General features: G+C 40.6%; 2 protein-coding genes across 4 annotated transcripts in view; one reads left to right on the plus strand and one right to left on the minus strand.

Annotated features, from left to right (window-relative positions):
* Window positions 1-24,631, plus strand: part of CNOT6L (CCR4-NOT transcription complex subunit 6 like) — a 386,677-nt gene that overhangs the window by 255,532 nt on the left and 106,514 nt on the right. The gene's annotated exons all lie outside the window — the stretch shown is intronic.
* SEPTIN11 (septin 11) overlaps window positions 1-24,631 on the minus strand; it is a 96,730-nt gene that overhangs the window by 70,299 nt on the left and 1,800 nt on the right. The gene's annotated exons all lie outside the window — the stretch shown is intronic.

Genomic DNA, 24,631 nt, shown 5'->3' on the forward strand with positions numbered 1-24,631 from the left:
ACTGCCCCCCTAAAACACTCTGACTTCTCTTCAGGAAACCTCCCATACATAATAACCCCTTCTTTTTCCTGGCATTCCACCAGAAAATCAATTTCACTTGTGGCTTGCAACTCAATCTCTCTCTCAGATTTCTCCAACTCAACTATCCAATCTTCATCCAGCATTTAAATAGAAATCCCAATCTCAATCTAAGAAGAGACATTTCTGTCACTGTTAAATTCCTCAGTTTCAGCCACAACATCCCCAACCAGATGACATTTTAGACCTCGTATTTTCCACAATGTCCTGAATACCTTGCATAAAAACTTGGTAGGAATCAGAAAGAATCTGTTTAAAATCTTGGTGGAAGTCAGAGAAAGTTTGTTTAAAATCCCCCAAGTCTCATCCAGTAGATTATGGCGCCCCCTAGGAGCTTAACCAGTGAAAGTCGAAGATATGAAAGGATTCTGAAATGTGTTTACATAAGTGAAAGTGAGATATACAGACAGTTCCCCAGGGAAAGTAAAAGCAGAAAACTGAAAGGTCAAAACAGCCAATTCAACATGGAGAAAAAATGCTAATATCTTCAAATTTAGTATAAAAATAATAACAGGGAGACAATTATTTACTCGCAATCCTCTTTAATATTTGGAGGGAAAACAAAGTCCAAAACTTAAAAAGAATTTTTTAAAAAATCAATCCCAAAAATAATGATAAGCATCAAGAGAGCCCAATTTGCCTTGCTGTAGAAAGCCTCTCTTAGGGTACTTGTACTTATAAGAAATATCAGTTAGGTGATTTAGAAATGGGGTGGCCGGTCTTAGTGACCCTTTAAGGCTACAGTGTGGCTTGGAAAAAGATGACACCCCAGCCTCCCAGTTAGTTCTTACCAGTCAAATGCAAATGCTGTTTGTGATCTTCTGGCTGCAAGCAGCCATCTGGAGGACAGATGGGGTGATTCCAGGTGTTTTTCTTTTCCAGAAAAACATTCCCGGGCTTCAGGAAAAACCTGCCTGAGCCCAAAAAAACTGCCGCGTTGTCAGTTCTGCCTGCTGGGCCTATGGGCACAGCTGTTCAGTCCACCATGTCCCTACCGGAAGTCCACAGTGCGGGTTAATCTGATTATCTACAGGACTTCTGATCCTGCCTGGCTATTCAGATCAGCAAAAGAGCTCTTCTAATGATACTTCTGTGGCTAGAAGTTCAACTATCAGGTACACAGAAAATAAGTTTCTCCTTCTACATACACACCCACACCCATATATCCTTTCACAAACAAACAAACAATGAATTCATCACTGATATGGAATCCAAGTTCAGGTTTAAACCCAGAATTTGATTTGCTGGACCTCAACACTCTAATAAACACAAGATGCATTATGATTTCATTCCAGTTTCTTATCCTTTTAATCGAAGTCCTATTGCATTGCCAAAACAATTGTCTTCTGGGATCGATAAGGCTGTAATTACCAATACTTGTAATTCTGGGTAATGCTACAGAATTAAATAGGTACATTCTGATGTGAACAACTTACCACCTGCAGCTTTAAAAACACGTAATTAAGAACAGTTTGGTGTAGTTAAGGTACCAGGCTAGAATTCAGGAGACCGTGAGTCCTAGTTCCACCTTAGGCATGAAGCCAACTAGATGATCTTGGGCCAGTCACTCTCTCTCAGCCCTAGGAAGATAGCAAGGGCAAGCCACTTCCAAAATCTTGCCAAAAATATTGTAGGGATGTGTCCAGGCAGTCACCAGGAGTCAAGACTGATTCAAAGGCAACAAAAACAAACAAAACAAAAACAACAAACAAAACTCCACAACCCAACAACTTTGCAGACTCTGGAATTATGACCCTAAAATGGGTTTGTTGACCCATGCTCTATAGGTTCCCACTGTAGCACAAGCTGCTTTCTGGATCACTTGATTTAGATTCCAGATCAAGTGACTGGAATGGCAGAAACCTGGACACAGCTGCTTGCTGTACTGATTTTTAAAATGTCAGAAGATTCCAAAAAGCTTTTAAAGACTTTTGCTGACAGCTCTACAGGTACTGCAACTACTGTTAGGAACCAAAGCAACATTAAAAGGCCAAATTACAATAGTCTGTATTATTGTTGTTGTTGTTGGTTGCACAGTCAACCAGATATTTAGACTGGATTTGGCATTTTTGTCCACCTATTGAGTCCTTCCCAAATATCTGGGATAGGCAGATGTCGTGGTTTAATAATATTAAAGGTACCATTGCAGGATGTGAGCTGTTCCAAGTAAAGCTGCCTTTTGCAATTGACTGATGGTGATTTTGTCAATGCCGATGGTGTTCAAGTGGTGCTCCAGATGTTTTGGAATTTACTATTATTATAATTACAATTATTATTCCTTTTTAAAAGATATCACAGCAAAATGCACATAACAAGAATCACAAAGTACTAAAGTAAAACAAAGTGAAGATCTGAAAGGACAAACAGCAGATGTTAAAGCGTTAAAGGCTGTCTTAGATCTCCAACTTGCTGCTTCTGGAGGTTATTAGGGAGGAGACTGGAGCAAAGCCAATGGTGCCATTTTAGGGGGGGTCTAGTTCTGTAGTTAAGGGAGACAATCCCTTTAAAGTAACATGGCCCCAATCCATTTAGGCTCTAAAAGTTAAAACCTGTCGAATACACCATCCCAAATTGTTTCCTTCATGGTACAGAATAGAGGAGGGATCACCTGGTGGCCTACTTTCCACCTCTGTTCTGCTATGTACATAAAAGGGTAGGGCCACTTTCTGTAGGACTATCTGTGCTAAATGCCCTCAGGATGGTTTCCAGTGGCTGCAGAAAGTTCTGCCTTTTGATATAGATAATGTAGGTTGTTGCTGTTAACTCCTCTGGCCTTTTATCACTTCCCTGCTGTTCATCTCTTTTTCTCGCTTTCTGCTTTCACCCCATGTTTGCCAGTTAACTGTTTTTGATGTTTAATACATAAACCTCAAGCTGCGTTTTTGTAGCTGAATGGAGTGGCATGTGTGCTTGCTCTGATCTGGATACAGGGATGGACTGGGAGTGTGCTGGGAGCAAGCTCAACCGGAAATTACCCACCGTAATTTCCAACAACACCAAGATTTTGAACTCAGCTTGGAAACAGACCAGCACCTCATGCAAACGTGGGGACATGTTAAAGATCAAAGTCCTAATGTACTGAAATAGTAATGTACACTATATGTTAATTGCAGCAAGGTGTAAACAGGCTGTACATCATTAATGGAAAAAAGTATAGGTTATTATGATTTTGTATGAAAGTACAAGTTCTAAACAGCTGTGATGAAGACCAATGTACACAGTACAATTTATAATTGGAGTAGTTTTCTCACTTTATAATTAAATAGTTGTGATTTCTGGAATTAAAAGCTCTTGATATCTAAAGACTGAGGTTTGCTTACTATGGGGAGAAATGATCTGTTGTTTGACATAACCAGAAAAAGTATACAAGCTTTGAATTTTAGCTGACAATGGGAAACCTAAATGTTGCCAAGAAAACCAGTGAGGATTTTGCAGGATTTTGATAAAGCATATGCAGAATGAATGGATGGATAGATCTTATTCAGTCGTGACCATGATATTATCAGGAGTTGAGCTCAGCTTGGAGGCTTCATTTGTAATTTGTGCTAATGCCCTATTTGGACACCAGATACCAATGTCATTCTAAATGTGCTCTTGAGATCCACAAATATTTGGGGCCCTATCCACCAAACCACTCCAGGACCTGATCTGCACAGCACAGCAATTTGTATGGGACACCAATCAAAGCGAATATTTGTAGCTCAGGGTTGAACTGAGGAGTCCTTGGTGCTCTCTGAGCCTGGTTGTTTTCTTGCAGATGTTTCATTGCCAGACTAGGCAACATCTTCAGTGAGAAGAGGGAGTGGGCCTTGCTCTCAATTTATATACTGGCCCACTCCCTCTTCGCACTGAAGATGTTGCCTAGTCTGGCAATGAAACGTCTGCAAGAAAACAACCAGGCTCAGAGAGCACCAAGGACTCCATAATGTTATGGGTTCACACAGCACACTCAACCAAACCAAACCAATACTTGTTTTACCTTAATGTGTGCTGTGTAAAGACGGCCACCCTAGCAAAGTCATGTCTCAGTTGGCATTATCTTTTCTTATGACTAAATTAATTTTTCTTAAGGCTAAAAGAAGTTAAATTAAAGCATGCCGTTGGATCCTACAATTCCTACTTTGATCCAAAAAGGGAAAAAAGGAGCAATTTTTGTAAAGGAATTCCAGCTAGTTTTCAAACAGGAAATAATATTTAGTCCTGCTGGATTTACTTTTCAGGTTTTCTGGCTGATTTGGTTTAAAAGAAAACATCTGGTGTGCTTAGCATTTAAGGAATTATATTTTTAAATTAAATTAGGAAAAAAATTGCATAACAGAAAATATAGAACACACATGCATACTGTCCGAAACAATGAACATTTATTCCATAACAGCTCACAGACTTATTCGGCAGGTTTTATTTTCTCTGCAGAAAATGGTTTTTAAATATGTATTCCTCCTCTGCTAATGTGGTTATTTAGTAGCTGGTGTTTACTGGATTCTTACTCAGAGCTGGAAAATGTAGCCTTAATGGGTCCAAAGTTACCTTCTCCAACGTGGTGCATTAGTGGGATACACAGAGTACAATTTTTTTTTAAACCATTTTTTTTGTTATATTTTTGATTATTTTGTTGTCATGTATGCAAGATGGGCAGCTATATTAATTTACTAAACAAACAAACAAACAAACACTTCCAGAAATCCCCCAACACCACAGCCACAGATATTGTAAGAGGAAAGCTGTGTTAGTCAATGGTAGCCAAAACTCAGAAGGATTCAGACTAATGATTTTTGTTAAAAGCTATAAGTTGTTAATCTGAAAAGGTACTACCAGAATCTTTTTGATTCATGGCCATAGATTGGCTGGAACTATTATATTTCTCATTCTGTCCTTCTTGTCCATCATCAGTTGCTCTTAATTTGGTCTAACCAGAATCTTCACTGGTGGTGGCAATGCAAGGATTGACTATCCAGCTGCTTTCATGCCACAGAATTTCCCATTGTTTGGCAGCCTCCTCGATTAATTACAGCACTGCATGTTGTCTTAAAACATTTTATAAGCCAAAACTTTTACACACTAAGACTTAAAAAAAAAAAGACTTTAAAAAATTGTACTAGTACTAACCAACATGCTACAGGTAGTCCTCATTTAGCGACTGCCTCATTTAGTGACCATCCAGTTACAACAGTGATGAAAAAGTAACTTTGTGACCAATCCTCACATTCATGACCTTCACAGGTTTCTAAAGCAAAGGAAAGCTGAGATAAGATCATAAGCACAGTTTCACTTAGTGATCGCTTCACTTAACGACAGAGTTGCTGGTCCCAACTGTGATCACTAAACGAGGACTGCCTTTCCCTTAAAAATCCATTCCCATAGTTTCACAAAATAATTGTTTTCAGTTGCTCTCACAGGACAATTGAATCACCACTTAGGAAGCCCTGCTTGCTGACCAATAGACAGAAATAAATGAGAGCACTTTGGAATATGGTCTTGGTGACGGCCTCTTCGAAAGGTTGGGTTCCTACAATAAAGGCTCATCTAAGGGCTTGGAATGGCAAGACTTTTTAAAATCAGGAAATCCTTGCTTAAAATGTATCCCTCAGAAGGCCACAGAGGAGAGCAAACACATCTAGTCATGTATCAACAATAACATATACTTGAATGATGGAAGGGGGTTGCCACTGTAAATTGCAAATTTACATTAAAGCCCAGGCTCAGGCACCCACTGGCTTTTGAATGAGGAAATCCTCCTTTCCCATCTGCCTGTCAACAACACTTACCTCAAATCTGCATTTCAGTACTTCAAAACCCACTGTTCCCCCTTGCTTACTATCCGAGACATATAACCAGCAAGCTAAAATTACAGTCTAATTCCAATTGGCTGGACAGGACTCTCTTTAGATTGGTTCTTAAGTTGGAAGTTGCAGCACAGTACAATAAAAATACCGAAATTATTGTCTAGTAAAATAGCTATATAAGTGGCAAAGACCTCACTGCATCTTGGAGGATATTCTATAAATAAGCACTAGGCAGAATTACTTCAGTCAAGGTGAACAGGAGACTAAGGGGAAAACAGCTTCAAATGTAAGATCAGAATTCCTGTAAAAGGGCCAGAATACCACTTTTGGGATGAGATACGCAGCTCTGTTTTTCTCTCTCCAGCCTCTATGCTCCATCACTTGTGTCCTGGAAGGCTTTACAATATTTGAGGGAAAATGATTTGATTTCATCCTTCAGTTCAAGTTTCCTTTTGGATTCAGAACAGCCACACCATTGAATAGCTGCTTTCTAAAAAGGAGGCCAGTAACCAAAGCATCAGTCCTTCACTGGAATTGTCCCAAAGTTCATGGGGGGAACAACCCAGGAATTAGAGCAGCCATTGTTACTGTGTGGTATTCGAGCTTCACTGTATTCATTCAAAAGGTGTTTATTAACGTATGTCTGTAGAACCAGTTACCAGAACAGGAAGGCCCTCTGAACTTGCATTCCCACGTGGCTATCATCTTTCTGGGAACGGTGGAATGCTTTTAAATCTAGGACTGCCAGCATACATTTATTTATCCAGGCCATTTGTATGCCACCAAATCTACTGCAGATTTACAGTGGTTTATAACAACAATCAGCAATAAAATATTCACCATATAAAATGTAAAATGTCCAGAATAAACGGATAAAAAATATCCAGAGCAACCCTAACCAATTAACAGTAAACATACACATCATAATAACAGCAATAGCTTTCTGCTGGATTTGACATTAAAGATTCTTTTTAAAAAGGAGGAAGAGGAGAAGGTGGTGGTGGTGGATCTGCTCCAAAGTAGTAACTGCCCTTCAGCACCCTTTATATTTCCAAATGATTGGCAGATCCAATAAAACTAAGCAGTGCGTAAGATGTACCTGGTTGCACAAGTTTTATAGACGCAGACCAGAGTTCTTCTGACACTGAATCATTACACAATGCTCTGTAAAAGCTCTTCAGGGAAGAAGAAGAGTAAACAAATAAATAATAAGAAAGGTAAGCAGGGGATTATTTTCCATATGCCTCGATGAATAGTGGAAACAATGAACAAAGAAGTTTGGGGACTCCTTATGTCATTGTACCCGGAATGTATGCAGGTAGTCCTTGCTTAATGACCACAACGGAGAATGGAATTTCGGTTGCTAAGCAAAGGGCTCATTAAGTGAATCCAACCCAATTTTACAACTTTTGTGGCAGTTATTACATGAATCGCAGCAGTTTTTATGTGAATCACATGGCCGTTAAGCAAATCAGGTGGTTCCCCATTGATTTTGCTTGCTAGAAGCCGGCTGGGAAGGTTGAAGATGGTGATCACATGATGCTGCGATGGTCATAAATGCAAACTGGTTGCCAAGGGCCCAAATCATGATCACATGACTGTAGGGATGCGGTCGTGTGAGCACCAGTTTTAAGTCAGTTTTTCAGCACTGTCATAAGTCTGAACCATCACTAAATGAATGGTCATTAAGTGAGGAGTGCCTGTACTGTAGGCAAAATTGATACTGCTTTTCATCTCTCCTACATGCATGATTCCTGATGCTACTATAACTGTTTCTGAGGATTTTCATTTTCCAAGTACAGTATTCAAATGCTTACCGTTCTTGGTGAAATGCGTTTACTCTCCAATTAACACTTCTAAACTACTGGGGGCAAACATACTACAACCCTGTCCCTAAGATGACTTATATATCACAAAGCTGTAGAAGCCTGGTACTTCTGGTTTTGTTTTGTTTTTTCATGGCAAACATCTCCTATCTGCCCCCACACCATCTGATCTAGAACCCCTCCCTGCAATCAGAACAGATGGGAGAGGGTGCAGAACTGGAACTGACTGTAACCTGCAAGAACAGCCCAGCCAAATATTAGCTCCAAACCTTTCCAACATGTAAACAATACTACGCAATTACTTTCTCTCACACACAGTTTGGAAGCTTAAAACGTGAACTTCTGCGATGATTCAAAATCAAAGCTGTGAGGATTCAGCACAGGCCAAGAGGTGCAAGAGATTTTTAATTTCTTTTTCTCTTGAAAAGCAGTTGGCCAACCTTGCCTAGACTTAGAAACTAAGCAAGGTGGCCCTAGTTAGTACTCGGAGGGGAGACCAACAGAAGATCGCAGAAGACAGAAGTGCCAAACCACTTCCACACTGCCACAAGGAAAACAAAAGGCCATGTCCATGAGGTCACCAGAAATCAGCCTTTCCTTGAGGGAGACCTCTTGTCAGAAACTGCTATTGAACTTTCTCCTTTTTAAAAATCATTCTGCAATCTGATTTCAGAGGTGACAAAGGGAAATAGAAGTCGAAAGCCATCCCAGGCACTACATTAATCATGAAGGCTTTGGAATCAACGTAGAAGGAGGCATTTTGAAAAGGAATAACCTCTTCTATTTGCAGTATGCCTGCTGTTCAGGGCTAATATTGATCTCATGGTTGGCATTACTGCCTCTGCATGGGTCTGCAATTTTCCCCGCAGTTGTGCATCTGGGCAAGATTTCAAGAGCAGCCTTTGAATGCCTGTTCAGAAAGGTGTCTGCTCCTATTCAGTAACACTGAGTGGTGAAAGTTGGCAGAGCATCATCAAAGCGTCTCCCTCTGGTTAGGGAGAAAAAACAAAAAGCAGACAGAAGCCCTGTGAAATTTAATTCAGATATAAAATAAATAATAGAGTTGCACATCGATTGGCTCCAAGACAGAATTATGATACTTCTCTGCAATATACCCATTCTGCCAACAATAAGGCCACTGGAGCTGGTGTTCCTGTTGATGTATACTTCACGCAGTGTAAATACACGGAACTGGTTAATTTAAGTGCACAACTACTTGTGAAAGTTAAGCAAATGTGGACTTCTTCACCAATGTCTACATAAAACACTTGTGACCCTTAAGGCTGAAATCCTATACTATCTTACCTGTTCAGAAGAATTTGGAGTAAATTCTTCTGAACTAGGGAATCTTCTTCTGAGGAAATATATTGAGGCACATCTCATCTCCTAGTCTTGTTCAGACACTCCCTAGGATATGGAGGACATAAAAGCATGCAAGGGAGTCAGGGTTTTCACACAAGCATTGACCACAATTTTTTTTCAGATCTGTATGAGTCTGAAACCAGTTTTCTAAACACTTTTAATTACAACTGAGTGTCATTACAAGACTATATCCAGCTGCAGGAATGCTTCTGAGCTAGAATTAGACTCCTTCATGCCAACTAGACTCCCACCTCATCTTTAATACATGCATTAGATAGACAGACTGATTGACAGACGGACAGAAATAGGAAGCTGGGATCTAGCATCATATTTATTTGCAGATGCCATTGGTCCCCATAAAGGTCCTTTTAACTTGGTGAAAAGGCTTAGTCAGCTTCCTATATCTAGTGAGGCAGCTACTTTGCAAAAAGGCAAGTCTCCTATGGCAGCCATTTTGTGAGTGCATCCACCACACACTCTCAGTCTTGCAAATGGGTCTCTGCCCCTCCCGAAGATTCTTGCCCCTATTCTATCCTAACTGTGGATACTTAAAAATGTCTTCGAAGCTTCATGCATTCCAACATCTGCAGATACATGGGACGATGGGAAACTGACTGTGCCCTCTGCCCTTGCACACTTTCAACTTCCACACAACTGTTCAGCTGAGCTCCATTTCCTCTTGGGAAAGAAAAGAAGAGAATCTGCATAATGTTTTGTCTGAACTGAAGTTTCTTAAAAGCAGTTGAGGAAACGAAGAAAAGCAAAATCAGATCACGTGCTACAAAAAATGCCTATTATTTTTATATATAGCAGCTGCTTGCTCCAGAAAGACGGGTAATTCTACACTCGCAGTTGTCAAGATATTTGCAGAAAATGCCTGCTTTGCATCAAATACCATATGAAAGTGACATGTATTCAATATTAATGAGACCGATGAAGCAGAGAAAGACTAACTTTGGATCTTAATGGAGGTAAATTCAGGACTTTTACGGGTAAAATGTTAGCAGTTCTCTTGATCCAACACTGCCTACAGAATTTGGAAATGATCATGATACAACATATAAGCAGAGGAAAAGTTCTTAAGAATGATCATTTCCAAGGCAATAGCAGGAATTCATAGCAGCATTTTTTTTTGCCTGGATTCCTTTTAGAAACTTTCTAACATGTTATATTCATCTTTCATGATTTTATTAAAAAAAAAAAGCCCAAATCAGTCAAGACAGCACACACGCCCCACAACACCAGACAATACAGTTGAAAGGGCAAGATTTAAGCATAAACACATATTTAGAGGAACCCATAAAAAGGCATGATCTTGCCAGACATACAGATAAAATTAAAGAGTGACATTCATCGTTTTCATGGATTAAGTCCACCGTTTTCCAGAAATATAAAGTTACTTCCTCAACTGGCACATTGTCTAAAACCAGAACTGTAAACAGTGAGTCAATGAGTAACAAAATACAAAACGTAAAGGTAGGATAAATTAAAATAAAACAAATACATTAAACATAAACAAAGAGACCATTCAGAACAGCGGCATCAACAGCATTATTATCCTAGCATTACTAAATGCATCAACCCTCTGCATTCCTTGGTAAGTTCCAATTCAACTGTTCCTAAAGGAAAACTTCATTAGCAGAACAAAGAATAGAATAGAATTACACATGTGTAATTTTTGGCTATCCTATATCCTTCATGCAAATCACTCCAAAGCTGGTCTGTGCAAAATGGATCTGTGTAATCATGGTAAAAATGTCTTAGGATAGTGTACATGTCCCCCACCCCCCACTCCATTAAGTTAGTCTGAAATTTAGTCTAAAAAGTGGCCCAACATCATCCAATGAAGCTTAAGAATATGTAGGGAGGGCAAATTTAGACTCCTTTGCACAGTTCCAAATGCTAACAAACCATGACATCACACTATTCTTCATAAAGCTGTTCGACCTTTCTTTTAGTACCAGCTACTTTAGGGGCCACTCAAAACTTGCCTTCATGTAAGAAAGGCTTACCTTGGCAAAAGGAGAGGAACCTGTTAAAGCAACTGGCCTCCAAAATTAGCACAGGATGTGGTCTCCTCATTGCTCAGCCCAAGTTAGTTTGTATTTTGCATTTTTTACAATACTCTGCACTCAGAGATAATCACAGGAAACCTTATACCTCTGCTTTCCGCAATCTGACACCCCTGCCAGCCCAGTGGAGGGGAGGCAAAGAAGATAACGGAAGTCAGCTGGGGGCAGTGGCAGGGGGGTGGTCACCCAAGTGCCCAAGTTTTTATCATGTGACCCTGGGGGCGCGGCAACAGCCAGAACTTTGAGGATCAGTCATAAGCCCACTTTTCCAGTGCTGCTGTAACTTTGAACGGTCGCTGAACAAATGGTTGTAACATGAAGACTTTCAAACTACTCTTGAAAAAGGTCATCAATTTGGATCTATTACCTGACTTCACTGGCCTAGTTTTTGTTTCACTAGTTCCAGCCAATGAGGGTTGGAAGCTCAAGCAGAAAGCATACAGAATGGAGAAAACAGTTGGCAAGAATGAGGAATAGCAATGTGTTGGACATCAACCCCCATAATCCTTAACTAGCTGTTGACTAGAAATTAAGGGGGATACAGTCATGCAAATTTGGAAAACACCTTGCCAGAGAAGGGTAATTTTGGCATCTTAACAATGACACAAAAAAATTCGGTCTGGTATTCCAGCATCCATGTCAATTGCCAATAATAAACTCCTTCTCCAAGTATGGGTTCTAAAGTAGTGAAAACAGCCCCATTTACTCAAAAAAGGAAGGTATAAACAGGAAAACTTTCCATTAGCAGAACAAAGAAAAGAATACAAATAATTCAAGGGGACAGGCAAAAGTGGTGAGTGAGAACCGAGCCTATTTCAGTGGGAATAAAATACTGCCCAATGGAAATCTGAGCAGAAAAGAATAGAATGGATATGAGTGACTGGCATCCAATTATTTTTTCCGTACTTTGTGCCAACTCCACCCAACTATTCTGAGCAGAGAAGCAAACATCAATTTCACTGGAATTGCCTTCCATAGAAATCATCTGGCTCCAGCAGACAAGGAATATTCCAGAGATGATTTTATCTATATATCTATATCCCTCCCTCCCTCCCTCCCTCCACGGGGTGAGGCCTAAAGCTGTCAAGGCCAGAAGCAAAGACTTGAGACTAGATAGGACAGTTACCAAAATGTAAGGCAGGTGGCTGAGAAAAGTACGTTACCGTGGAAGGACAGGAGAAAGAGATGTAACTCTGGGGCTTTGGAGAAGGAACAGGAAGAATCATAGCCTCTCCCTCCTCACGCAGCTATGACAAAAGCCTTTCCTGGCACAGCCCCGTCACAGTCCAGCCTTGCGCCATTTCACGTGGCTGCTTCTCACTTGTAAGCACGGGGGGGGGGGGGGGGGAATTCACAGAGGCTGGGATCCAAATTTCAATGCACTAAACCTCCGTTTTTCCTTCTTGTTGAAACTACCACGGGAACGTGTTGATATTTTTCACACTCACGCATGGGATGTCTGGAAAACCAGGCACACAGGACCGCATCCATTCGTAATGCACATAAGCACCAGAGTTCTGCTTTGTAAGACTGGGGGGGTCCCTCTTGTCAATACCTCATTCCCAACAGTGCAAGGCAGATACTGCCAGACCACAAATGCAACAGTAGTTATACTGTTGCTCCCCTGCACTTGGCATTCAGGGGTAAACTGCTTCTTGACACGGAGACTCCATTTAGTTATCACCTTAACAGCTACTAAAACACTTACTTTCACATTGCTGTGCAACTGCCTTCTATCATCCCCTTGGTCAATGTCCACTTCTTAAGGCAGCGAAGGACCCAAAGTACCCATATGTCGTCTTTCTTTTATCTGTAGCTGTGAATTCTGTGAGCTGGAGTCCCAAAACATCTGGAGGACACCAAGTTGAAGGATGTTAATGTAAGTGCACTAAATTATTTCTGCCAATGAGGTCTTACAAAGAAGTGAGTGAAAGGGGGCCCAAATTTCTGGAACCACCATATTCACTGTTTCCTTATTTTGAGTCTTTAAACAGCTGCACCTAAAAATTAAGCATGCATTCAAATTTGAAGAAAAAAATGTTGTGTTTAAGTTTATACTATCTGACAGTTCGCTACAGGATTCACTGAAACATAGAATTCGACCTGTGATGACTACATACACATACAGATGTATCTGGCAGATAGCAGAGCAGTTGCATTTTCTCTGATTCAAGCTTCACACCGTAGTCTTCAGGTCTGTGCAGCTTTCTTGGCAATAATGTGGAAGTACCAATGCCTTCTTCAGGGGTGTCTTTTCAAATTCCCAGTTTAGCCTACGGCAGCCTTTCTCAACCTTTTGACCCCAGAGGAACCCTTGAAATACTTTTCAGGCCTCGGGGAATCCCTGCACATTCAGGCTCAAATATAGGCCAGAAGGTACAAAATTATTCTATTCGTTTCATGGGTAGGCCTGTATATATGCACTAACAGTGATCTTAAACTAAAAATAATGAAACTTGCCTCTTTAATGTGAAGTTGCCTGAATTTGAAATATTTTTTTAAATAGATCGTGATCTCCCCTAGTGACCACTCACAGAACCCTAGGGTTCCACACAACCCTGGTTGAGAAACCTTGGCCTACAGTTGTAGTGTTTTTTGAAACTCTTTCATCCAGATCTGACCCTGGTTAGTTTTCTGAGATTAGCCAAGGTCAGCTAGATAGGAGCAATATATTCTGGGGCAAGAGAACCTTTATAAGAATAAGCATCAAGGTTCTCAAGCATGGATTCATTTGAACCAGATCTTGGAATAAAAACAGATGCTTCTTCCTTAAGTCACAGGATTTTTATGGGGAAAAAAAATCAAATTCCTTGAAGGTACCAAGGAATTTAATCTCTGGAATCAGTGAGTGCCCTTTCTTCTCTCTGCAAGAATCTCTCTTTCCTAACAGTGAAAGAAAATATTTCTTGTATGAGCAACTCACAAACCTGGAACTCCTTTTCTCCTTCCAGATTCATCCAGAGCAAAGCAACATGGTCTTTCCATGACTGAAAATGGGTAGACCACAGTCATTAGCAGGAGAAATTAGCAAATCTTTTTTTCCTGCAAATTTATTTTGCTATTACACACAACCTTACCAAAACAGACCAAAATATGGCCAATTTCTTCTAAAGGCAGAAAAACCTATTTGGATTTTCAGACAATAGCCCCTGGTAAAAAAAAATCTACTGCTGACGACTAGACACTATGCTCCAACTGTAAAGTTCATCCCACCCAATTTCTGTATATATCCGTAGAACTTTGAACCTTTATCAGCATCACTGAATTTTCAGCAACAGATCAGAAACTGAAAGGATTCTAGGCATTCTGTTCAGAGGCTACCTATCGGAAAAAACATTAAATACGGGTTAATATTAATCCAAATGCACTGTGAAGGAGCAGGAGATAAAGACCGAGTGTCAGAATATTCAATTTATCCATGTTACTCTTTTTACCTTACACGCTGTCTGTTATAATTGCTCGGAGCTAGCTTTCTGCTATTTTGTGTTGGTAGGTGTGAGAATGTGTCCCTAAAAGCTACATTAAAGATTATTTTTACTTGTTACTATACAAGACTGTTCCTCTCTACTAACCTTCTGTTTAAAGCTTTAGCACAAAATAAACTTTGCATTCTCTGATGCTAAGCAGCCACATATGCCTTGGAAAAGATATTCAAATGCTGTGATATGTCTATGTTGTTTATTCGTTTAGTCGCTCCCGACTCTTCGTGACTTCATGGACCAGCCCACACCAGGACTTCCTGTTGGTCAACACCCCCAGCTCCCCCAGGGACGAGTCCGTCACCTCTAGAATATCATCCATCCACCTTGCCCTTGGTCGGCCCCTCTTCCTTTTGCCTTCCTCTCTCCCCAGCATCAGCATCTTCTCCAGGCTGTCCTGTCTTCTCATTGTGTGGCCAAAGTATTTCAGTTTTGCCTTTAATATCATTCCCTCAACTGAACAGTCTGGCTCTATTTCCTGGAGGATGGACTGGTTTGATCTTCTTGCAGTCCAAGGCACTCTCAGGATTTTCCTCCAGCACCACAGTTCAAAAGCATCTGTCTTCCTTCGCTCATCCTTTCTTATGGTCCAGCTCTCGCAGCCATATGTTACTACGGGAAACACCATTGCTTTAACTATGCAGACCTTTGTTGTCAGTGTGATGCCTCTACTCTTAACTATTTTATCGAGATTGGTCATTGCTCTTCTCCCAAGGATTAAATGTCTTCTGATTTCCTGACTGCAGTCAGCATCTGCAGTAATCTTCGCACCTAGAAATACAAAGTCTTTCATTGCTTCTACATTTTCTCCCTCTATTTGCCAGTTATCAATCAAGCTGGTTGCCATAATCTTGGTTTTTTTGAGGTTTAGCTGCAAGCCAGCTTTTGCATTTTCTTCTTTCACCTTCATCATAAGGTTCCTCAGTTCCTCTTCGCTTTCAGCCATCAAAGTGGTATCATCTGCATATCTGAGATTTTCTGGAAGAGGTCTCTTGTCCTTCCTATTCTATTGTCTTCTTCCACTTCTGCGCATTGCTTGTTTAAAAATAATTCCTTATCTCTTCTGGCTAACCTCTGGAATTTTGCATGTAATTGGGCATATCTCCCCCTATCACTGTTGCCTTTTGCTTTCCTTCTTTCTTGGGCTACTTCTAGTGTCTCAGCAGACAGCCATTTTGCCTTCTTGGTTTTCTCTGTCTTTGGGATGTGTTTTGTGGCCGCCTCCTGAACAACGTTGCGAACTTCTGTCCATAGTTCTTCCGGGACCCTAGCTACTAAGTCCAGTCCCTTAAATCGATTCTTCACCTCCACTGCATATTCCTTAGGAATATTAGTGAGCTCATATCTAGCTGATCTGTGGGTCTTCCCTAATCTCTTCAGTCTGATCCTAAATTGTGCAAGAAGAACTTCGTGATCTGAACTACAATCAGCTCTAGGTCTTGTTTTTACCAACTGTATAGATGTCCGCCACCTTTGGCTGCAAAGGATGTAGTCAATCTGATTTCGGTGTTGTCCATCTGATGAAGTCTATGTATAAAGCCGTCTCTTAGGTTGTTGGAAGAGAGTGTTTGTTATGCAGAGTGAGTTGTCTTGGCAAAATTCTATCAGCCTATGTCCTGCTTCGTTTTGTTCTCCCAGGCCATGCTTACCTGTAATTCCAGGTGTCATTTGACTGCCCACCTTAGCATTCCAGTCTCCTGTGATGAAAATAACATCTCTTTTAGGCGTGTTGTCCAGTAGGTGCTGCAGATCCTCATAGAACTGCTCTACTTCAGCTTCTTCAGCATCTGTGGTTGGGGCGTATATTTGGATCACTGTGATGTTAGATGGTTTGCCCTCAATTCGAATTGAGATCATTCTATCGTTTTTTGGATTGTATCCAAGCACTGCTTTAGCCACTTTACTATTAATTATGAAGGCTACTCCATTTCTTCTGTGGTCCTCTTGTCCACAGTAGTAGATCTGGTGGTCATTTGATGTGAAGTGGCCCATTCCAGTCCACTTCAGTTTGCTGATGCCCAAAATGTCTATCTTTAATCTTGACATCTCACCAATAACCACATCCAATTTGCCCTGGCTCATAGATCTTACATTCCAGGTTCCAATGGCGTGTTGATCCTTAGAGCATCGGATTTGCCGTTCACCACCAGCACCGTCGGCCGCTAGCCATCCTTTCAGCATTGAGCTAGCTGCGTCATCACGTCTGGGGCTCGTTGAACTCATCCTCTGTCCCTCCCCAGTAGCATTTTGACCATCTTCCGACCTGGGGGTCTCATCTTCCGGTGGTATACTGACATATCTCTGGTTGTACTGATCCATGTAGTTTTCACGGCAAGAATACTGGGGTGGGTCGCCATTACCTTCCCCAGGGATCGCATTTAGTCTGACCTCTCTGTCATGACCTTCCCATCTTGGGTGGCCCTTCACGGTTTAGCTCATGGCATCATTGAGGTGCTGAAGCTCCAGCACCACAACAAGGTAATGATCCTTTGCTGAAGTGATATGTCTATACCTACCCACAAAGATCATAAATGTGCAACTCATGGTATTCCCTGTGACACTCTATGGAAGTTGGAGTTGGATTTTGAAGAAGCAGGATAGGAAGAACATTGATGCCTTTGAACTTTGGTGTTGGAGAAGGCTCCTGATAATACTGTGGACAGCCAAGGAAACAAACTGATGGATCATTGAACAAATCAACCCAGAGTTCTCACTCAAGGAACAAATGACCAGGCTCAAATTATCCTACTTCAGACATATTATCTGATGACTCAGCTCCCTAGAGAAGGATATAGTGCTGGGAAAAGTGGGAGGGAAGAGAAGAAGAGGGTGACCAGAAGCAAGGTAGAGGGACTCAGTTACAGTGGCCATAAGTGCATCCTTGGGAGTCCTGAAAGACCAGGTTACAGATAGATCATCATGGAGAAAATCTTTCTATGTGGTCACTAGGGGTCAAAAATGACTTGATGGCACATAATCAATCAATCAATCAATCAATCACTCCTTACATAATCAGGGAGAGATATCTCCCCTCACATGCCTTGCCACAATGGTTCTCTCCACCTGAGTTTTCATGCACTTCATATGACTCAAAGGCAGGCAAGAAAATCATTACTTCTTCATGAGACTGCTGCACAAATGGGCAATTGGGGAGAGCAGAACAGTGGCTTCCTTTCTTCCAGACTGGACTTCTGCAGGATATGGAAGCAAAGCAACGATGGTGCTGTCTCCAAAACCTCAGTCTGACAGCCTTCCCTTTCCCAAGTTCTTGACACATGCATTAAGACCTGGAAGGGGGTACAGTATATGTAAAAATTTGGATAACCACTGGAGGGTGGCAGAGAGTCACATAAGACTCCATGCCAACTAATGGCCAGTTGGAAGTTTGCAGCTCATGGTCATTTCAGATGCAGTGCTTGGTCTTCTATACTTGGTCTCCTGACAGCTCAAGGCATAATACTATAGGCATAACAACATGAAAGCGGCTTGCACGTAATGTGGAAGAAACTGGCTGAAACGGCAAAACACCAGATTTTGTTCTTAAGAAAAGCACGTTATATTTAGGGAGCATGGAACAGAATCTGAGCGAGTGCATGCCCCTGCTTTGCAATAGCCTAGAGGAAGAGTTGAGCAGAGCTTTCAGTGGCCAAAGGATAAATAATAATTATGCTTCTTTTTCTTGAAAGAAACAACTCAGACTTACACTGTGTGAAAGGCTGTGGCCACTGCCAAGTTATCTGCAGATTCATACGAGAAGGAGTGGGCTCCCATGTTCCCAGCATCCCTCAGCTGATGTGATCTGTGCTCCTTACAAAAAGAAGCCTTTTGTAAGCACCCTGGAGCAATTTCTAAAGAACGAAGAATAAATTCCAGTGAGGGAGGCAAAGTAGAATCTCCCCTTTCATACACACACACCCAGCAGATTCTCTCAGGGGCTCTTGCTTTACAGATGAAAATTACTCTACAGAGGGCAATTAATTATTGTTAAAATCAAAACGCAGTTTCCTTACAAACTGCATCACCACTGAATAATTGTCGGCATTTAAGGGGTCTAATGGAAACTCCCAATCTGGCAACCCCTTCTGCTTTTGCTAAGGAAGATGTTTAAGAACTTCCCACGCTCTCTGACACTTACCCAGCTTCCCTGGAGTAGTTCAGCAACTGAAAAAACACTGAAAAGTTACAGGCTTGCTAGAAATCAGACACACACCATTTTATTTTTTTAAAAGTAAATGGCTTTATGCTGCAAGGAATCAACTCCATATTGATGAAAATGGCTTTGGAGCAAGGGTCTTTCTGCAAGCAACAGCAAGATGTACAATATTATACTCCCAAATTGTGCTTCGCTGGTTTCTGTGCACACAAAGAGAGTTTACTAGATACAGACAGCCACTAATGTGCTCAAGATCCATGCAAACCTTCTCAAAAGACAGGCTAAATGTTTTCATGGACTCATCCTGCCTGAAGAACTGATTAAAACAACTTTTAGCTAAACTAGGGAACTAACGTGCATGTGGACAGGGCTAGTATTTCTTTGGATCTGCTCTTTTCCCCCCTGTTCCTATTGTGAGCTGAGGAAGTGTCAGGCAACAATGCCCAAGGGTCTGCAAAAGCTGCAGAAAGCAGAAATCTCTGGTAGTCAACCCTAATCTGAAACCCTTCTGTTTCAGAAACACTGTTTCAATGCAATATAAAATCAGCTAATACGATTACCTATTACAACGAATGTAAACAGGTTGCAATCTCTCTAAAAGAGCACTGAGGACAGAAGATGAAACCTGACTAATCCAGTTGGTCCAGAGATGTTCTTAAATAGATAGGCATGCAGCACCCACTTCCCATTAGTCATGGCATACCCACCAAGTTTTGAAGGGGATAGAAAGTAGGTGTTCACGCAGGAGGCATCTGTCTTTCTGCACCCAGCATGAATTCCTCCAGCCCACATGAGCAGATCTGTGTGGCAATAACACAGTTTGCAAGAGCTGTAAAGCTATGATTATATGTTCAACCCGAAACAAGATGATCCACCTCCTATGGATTTACTGAATTTTCTGAGCTCTGCTTTTTGCCTCCTACCCCCTGAACTCAAAGGCATGTGAAGACTGCTAAGGGCAAATTTTAGGTTAGTTCACATGCACGCCTTCGTCCAGGAATAACTAGGCTAACTTATTATTGGGCACATCGAGTCACCTCAATTTGCAACCTTTTTAGTTGGCATATTTAGGTGCAAATTGCTCATGAAGAATTAGAGTACCTGAAATGAAGACCTCCTTAAAATAAACAAACAACACCTGCACAATCTAGAATTCCTACTGTCATAACGGCAACCTGTCTATCTCTATTTTTTCGACCTTCTTAAAGAAGTCAGTGTAGTGGACAATTTATAGCAGAGATACCATTCAAAGCTCCACTCAGCCAGGAAGGTCCCTTGGTGACTTAAATCTAAGACAACTCAGCAAAATGACATATAACATTTAATAAAAGGAATTCCAGTGAAACACACTACATAAAAGAAACTGAACTGGCCTTAGGTGGCTTGTGGTTGTACATTCAACCATGCTGAAAATTATTAGAAAATAGATGGAAAATATAATTGCTCACATCACAATGCTATGAAGCAAAATCTATGCTACAACTATTTTGGGAATATTGGATACCATTCTGCTTACTCGCTTTACCATTTAGAAAAAGTTCAGGAAAAAGCAATCAAAATGATCAAGAGGCTGTTATTTGTCCAAGGAAAGGATAAAAGGTTTGTGGGATTTTTAAAGAAAGAAAAATAAAAGAAGTGGGGACCTGATGGAAATCTTATCAAATTGGGCATGACATGGAAAGATAAGCTGGGAAATTATTCTACTCGCTTCGTTCATAATCTCAGAATGTGAGCTTAGTTGATTGGCACGAGCTCCTGAATGAACAAAAGAGTTATTTTTATAAAATGCACCATTCCAGAATTTGCTGCCATAAGAAGCTGTGGACATTCTGCCAATTTGTTCCTCCACCAACTGCCCTGGAATTCCCAGATAGTACGGCTTTTAGCAGTTAGTCACACTAGCTAGAAATCCTGGCGACAGTGATCTCAGAGCATGCAGAGTGCAAAAGGGTAGTGAAGGCTGATATAGTGCAAACACTAAAGAGAGATATTTAAAGAACTTATGGGACACTCACGGAGGATAGGTCTACCATATACAGGTAGTCCTCACTTACTGACTGCTTCATTTAGTGACTGTTCAAAGTTATAACGCTGTAAAAAAAAAACAACAGCTTCATGACCAATCCTCACATTTATGACTGTCACAACATCCCACGGGCACGTGATTGCCATCTGCGTGCTTCCCAACTGGTTTGTGACAAGTAGGGTTAATAGAGAACACAGAAGTAAAATGGCAAGTTGTGGCCATGTGACATTTCACTTAAGAACCATGGTGACTCACTCAATGACTGAATGGGAAGTGACATAAGTCTGTCGCAATCAAGTGATTTTCTATTTAGTGACCACAGCGTTTAGCGATGGAGTTGCTGGTTCCAATTGTGGTCACTAAGCAAGGACTAACTGTACAGTTATCAATGAAAGCCAAGTGGAACAAGTTCAAGTACAATATAATTTGCACATGCTGTGTACATACTCACTGGGTTACACTGTATACTAATGAACAGATTGTCTCAATCATGGTTAGCTGAATAAGCAACAACTTGTGGGGTTCATGCAACCTTACAAATCTGTAAACTACATGCAAAACCACCATATCTGGATTCATATAATACGCTAAGCTAAAACCATTACGGCCTATAGTAACATCTTTTGGGCACTATTGGTGAAAGGATGTAAGTGACTGAAACAGAAGAGCTCTTTTGGACTGTGCTAGTGATTTCTACAAAATCCTCTCTGCCTAAGAAGCTGATTTGCTTCATTTATTTACACAGCACACCTAAGCATGCTTTCAAAGCAGAATCACTGACAAGAGACCAATCCACTACAAACAAGGGATTCTTGGGGCAGAAAGCAAGGTCTCCAACACTGCTAATTCCAAGCTGTTTGTTAGATTTCTATCCCACATTTTCTCTAGAAACTCAAGGCAGCTTGCAAAAGGATCTTCTTATACTTTTATGCCCACCAGAGCAACCTTACAGGTAGGTTGGGCTGAGGCAGAGTGATTGGCCCAAAGCTTCTGTAGCTAGAAACTGTCTTCAATCTGGGTTTCCCCAGTCCCAATCCAACACCTTTACCACAACATCCTACTGACTCTCTAAATTATTAGAAACATGTGTTCTGAAAAAGAATAAATGTTGGGAACTGTTTACCTATCTTCTGGCTAACAAGCTCTCTACACTTATCTCCTCAAAATTAACAACAGAATGATGTGATCTACTACAATATTTATCCATCAGCAAAGCTAGAGGTCTCTGAAATTTGATGCTAAAATAGCCTTAAGAGCAGGAAAACATGTTACAAATCATGCCGGTAGGTACTGTTATCTCATCAAACTTCACATTCAGCTAATGGTTTTGGTTTGTAACTTTAGAAGTGTTGCTCCATGACCCAAAGAGATTGACACTCTCAAAATACCCTCCAAGGTATATTTTTAAATGATTAAAGAAGCATGGGGGGGGGGGGAGGAATTAAAATAGAAAAAAGATAGTGGGAGGAAGACCAAGGGGAAGAGAAAGAATGGCAATGCTACAGGATGTGGTAAAAAGTGGATCTTGGTTTGAAGTACCCAAAGATTAAGGATAGATAAAATAAATAGAGCTGTTAACTTCTAAAATTCACAGCCTGGTCAAGGTTGCAAACTGGAACCGCATGGTAACAATTCTGTTACCACTGAAGAATATGCAACACTTTAGCAAAGTTACTTATAAAAGTAACAAAAGCCAATATTACTATTCAACAGAGTGGTTTGCTTATAATGTTTCTCCTAGCTACTTCTGAACATTGCTCTTATACTCAATGTACTGTAGCATCATCTTGCTAGATAAAGCCTATGACTCAACAACTGGTATCATGGCTGAGTTAATCAAACTGAACAGATCACTGATTTCTCCTAGATTTGCATCCTCTCTCCTACTCACAACCTACATGCAGGGTAAAAAGGAAAAGCAACTTCTACACGTAGCAGTGTTTTAACTATTAACCCGGTCATCAGGCATGCAGTGTAATAACAATGGATTCCCAAAAAGGTACAGCAAGAAGATGGAAAGTGCTCTGTGCTTAAATGTCATACACCTAAAGGCTATCAATAAAATATATCACACACGGAGGGAGGGAGGACAAAGAACATCAAAACACAAAGAGTTTTAAAAACACAGCATGCTTTTTAGGTGGCCCCGAATTTCAGAGAAGCAGTGATTTGCAGAAATGAATAAATAACAAATTATACACTTGTTGGAAGATATACTTGCTACTCTGCTTGATGTGTCCATGAGTTCACACATGATGCTAAACTATTAACTATGATTCCCAATGTACTAAACGATTCACTATGGCTTTCAGTGAGGGTTCACATTCACATAACACACCAAGCCAAACACATCTTAGACTACCTTTTAGAATTATGTCTGCTTTAAATTTTCATTCTCTCAGCACATAAGGGCCCACAGTGACCCTCAGCTATGCAAAAAATGTAATATAAACAATGTGACCACTGGCTGCCAGAAAGTTGCCCACTCCTGGCCTAGAGAATATTTCTGGCCTTTACAAACTGTCACAACCACCTACTGGTTCTATTTCCTTTCTATGTAGCATTTCCAGTGGGACCTTTCAAAGCAGCTTATTCTGAGCTGTAAATCTGAACCGGTATAGTAACTTGAGTGAGAGCAGTGTTATTATTCATTTCAATAAATGCAATTTAAAAAAAAGTTGGGGGATGCTGAATTTGTTAAGTGTAATGCCTCTACTTTACCCTCTGTTTTTACACGAGACTGGCAAAACTCAGGCATCTGCTGCCAAATTTTTATGATACAAACTTTGGAGTGTGGGCTGATTTAGGCTGATCAATCCATCTACACCTTCCTACAGTCAAATCCACAATGTCCATGAAGCAGGAATCTACAAGTGCCAAATAGCCAAACCACAAGTCTATTACAACTAAAGACTGCATTATAAATGGTAATAGAAACAAGATAGTGCCAGACTCCATCTTGAATGCAGATCTATTTTTCCACAATCTGAAAGGAGCCACAGTGAGGTCATTTGCTCATGTACAACATCTGTTTTACAGGCATGCACTTAAAAAAAAAGCGAGCAGGAAAAGTCAATCAATTTTTTTTCTCTTGCCTCCTGAGGATGTACACAAGATTACCTTCATATGTTTAGAATTTACTTTCACCAACATCTCCATATATTATAGACATAACAAAAAGGACCTTTTTCTCTCCCTTTTAGTAAGAATCTCCATATTAAGCTCTCTGGCAAGTCCATATTTTCTGATCAAGCCCACATTTCCACAAAAATTACTAATTTATTCAAAAATTTCAAAAGGCTATAAAAAAGAGAAGGCAAAGGATAAAGGAGTGAAGCCACCTTTGGAAAAATATATACACACCCTTTAACCTTTTAATCTCTGTTAGTTTAACATTTTCACCAGTATCTAATTAATACCTATAATAAATAATGCCTCCTTGTTCTTTGGCATTAACTCGAAGTGTTAATAGCCTTCACAACACTAAAGAAACTAGACTTGGTTCTGCTATGACAAATTAATATGAGTGTGCATTAATATTTTGATTTTGTTTGTGCACATACCCACCACAACTGCAAACGGAATACAGCAGATGAACACTTTCACCATCTAGGAAGCTTTCTGAAAAGCCTTTAAGAGTCAACAAAATTAACTGAGGCATTAGCTTCATATTCTGGCCTTCATTCTTCAAGAGTACCACAAACTGAGAAAAAACCCCACAACTGAAACGCTAAACCCAACCTGTGTGTGTGTGTGTGTGTGTGTGTGTTACAGTTTTTCCTCTAGGGTTGACTCTACAGTTTCCCCCCCTCTATACAGGTCCATCTCCAGTCCCGGAATATACCAAAACTT

The sequence above is a fragment of the Candoia aspera genome, chromosome 8, assembly GCF_035149785.1.
Source record: "Candoia aspera isolate rCanAsp1 chromosome 8, rCanAsp1.hap2, whole genome shotgun sequence".
Taxonomy (NCBI): Eukaryota; Metazoa; Chordata; class Lepidosauria; order Squamata; family Boidae; genus Candoia; species Candoia aspera.